Source organism: Rhipicephalus sanguineus, chromosome 2, assembly GCF_013339695.2.
Source record: "Rhipicephalus sanguineus isolate Rsan-2018 chromosome 2, BIME_Rsan_1.4, whole genome shotgun sequence".
NCBI classification, from domain to species: domain Eukaryota; kingdom Metazoa; phylum Arthropoda; class Arachnida; order Ixodida; family Ixodidae; genus Rhipicephalus; species Rhipicephalus sanguineus.
The window spans coordinates 84,929,037-84,931,687 of record NC_051177.1 but is presented as its reverse complement, the minus strand read 5'-3'; positions in this window follow the sequence as shown (position 1 = coordinate 84,931,687).

Here is a 2,651-nt window from a genome sequence, read left to right as displayed (position 1 = left end):
AGATAAGAATAAAAAATACATTAAAAATAAAAAAGCTGAGCTCATCCGACGCGAGCAGGCCATATACGTGCGCAAAGGGGGGAGGGGCTCTTTCTCTAATTTTTCGACCTTGCGCTGCGTTCTGACCGTAAGAACCTCAGATGGAGGGGTGGGGGGTTTCACCGTCTTTCCGGTGAAACTCAGCTCCCCCTAATGGAGGATCCTGTGCACACCTACGTATATACTATCGTTTAAGGCGCATCGAAAGACATGAATGGCACACAGCGCACTCTGGAACGTGGCAGATGGCACATGCGTGCCGTGAACATTATTCTCCTCGAATTGTGCAATGTACATCGCACTGCCAGAGAATAGACACAATGGAAGACGGCACAAAATGCAGTTCTGCTACACTGCGAAGCTTGAGGCGCAGCGTCAATCGAGGGAGGCGCTACGTAGACCGGATATAATGAATACAGAAACACAAAATGTAGAAGAGAAGAAGAAAATAAATGGTACACAAAAAGGAAACATGGAAAAGAAGGAAATAAATAAATAAATAAATAAACAAATAAATAAATAAATAAATAAATAAATAAATAAATAAATAAATAAATAAATAAATAAATAAATATTGATCGAGACGCTGTGTGTATCTGCAATAATACGTATATGTTGCCTGCAGTATTCCCGCGGAAATATATTACAAGCTTCAAAATTTATTGCTGAAAGCGAGCAAAGTCACAACTGGATAATATATTCTGACTCCAAAGAAGCACTGCAAATGATTAAGGAATTTAATTTTCATATAGATGATAGCATCACATAATAAATCCTCGAAACATTGACCATCGCTTCTCTGGCGGGTCACGAGATCTGTTTCCAATGCTACCGAGCCACGTAGGAGTGTTAGGAAACGAGATTGCTGACAAATTAGCCACTGCAGCGCACAAAAAAAAAGTCACTTGACACCAGTGACCGTTCCCAATAGGTCGGCAAAAAAGTTGCAGCTGACTCAGACACACTCAACAAATATATTCTGCTCTGAGGGCTCACTCGGACTCAGACTCACCAAAATGAAGGTGGCGCATGAACGTGAGTGCGTTGAGATATGTGGGAATAAACTTGAGTATAAACGTAAGCCGATATGAGGGTGACAGTAATGCTGAAGATGGGTAGGTAGGGCCATAGGTCGGCAATAAAAGGTTGAGCTCACTCAGACTCACTCAAGATATGTATTTTGCGCTTGGGCTCACTCGGACTCAGACTCACCAACATTTATTTTCCTTAACCATACTCACTCGGACTCAGATTCACCAAAAGATTACTGACCCAGACTTACTCAAACTCAGACTCACAGACCGATCTGAGTCTGAGTGAGTCTGAGTGAGTCGACTCATGGGTGAGCTTGCCGACCGATGCCGTTCCCTACTCAGAAAACAAGAATGTTCTTTCCGGACTACGCCACAAGTTGTGCAAGGATGCTTGGTTCGATGACAACAAACAGTCTTCACTGTTGTATCGAGTAGATCCGTTTCTGCGATTTACGCCAAATCAAAAGATCGATCGACCATTTGACTCACTCCTGCGTCGTCTACGATTAGATGTTGCATACACACCTCACTTCTTGTGCCGCATCGAAAGGAGAACGTCCCCACACTGCGGCCACTGTGATCATCCCGATGCATCAGTGGATCATATCATCATAGAATGCCCGAAATATGACGAACAACGCGCTCAACTAAGTGATTGAATGAACAGCCTCGACAGACGACCACTTGGACGTGGCCACATCCTGATAATGAAAGACGCGCAGTGAGCGCTCTTCGTGATTTTTTAATGGACACAAGTTTAATGAACTGTTTGTAGTCGTTATTATTGCTCCCTTTAATACTGTTGACATATATCATAGTCATGATACATGTAAGTGCACAAAAAAAAAATATGTATGGACTCTATCCGCTATATGTGCTGGACTATGTATGCCCTTATAACCTGCTCGTGCTTTATACGCCACATATTGTATATGTACATAGGGCTTCTGATTATTTTTCATTTTCTTATTCTTGTATTCTTCCTAGTTTTCTTGTGCTTGTGTATTTCTTCAATACTACTGCCATGATGATGGGATAAACAGCTCTAACGTAGCCTACCTTCCCATATTTATATATATATACATGTATATAAATAAAGAAAAATATATAAGGTACCTATAACATCATATATATAAACAAAGAACAGCACAATGACTTGCGGTACATCTTAGAGAAGCGTTCACTTGTGAAAAAATTAAATCAGAAAAAAAGAAGAGTTTAAGAGGATGCTGAAAAAAAAACACTCAGAAAGAAGAGAATGTGGCGTGTTATGTTGGTCCGATCAGACGCAATACTGCGGAGAAAAAGGAAACGCAGTCAAGACGAAGACGTACGCGAGGGAAAAAAATTAAAAAGAAAAGGAAAGGGCGGTGGAAAGAAGAGAGTCTAAAAAAGAAAGCGTGAGCATATCGAAATAAAAAAGGAAATACGACTGAGACGTGCCGCGCTGGGGTATTGTGAGGAAGCCCTCCAGCTGACTTGGTTTCCTCCTCCGGCGCAGCAGCTAGCGGCGGTCGAAGCGCGTCTGGCGACCCATGACGTCACGCGAAGCAGAGCAAAACCATGGCAACGGGCGGG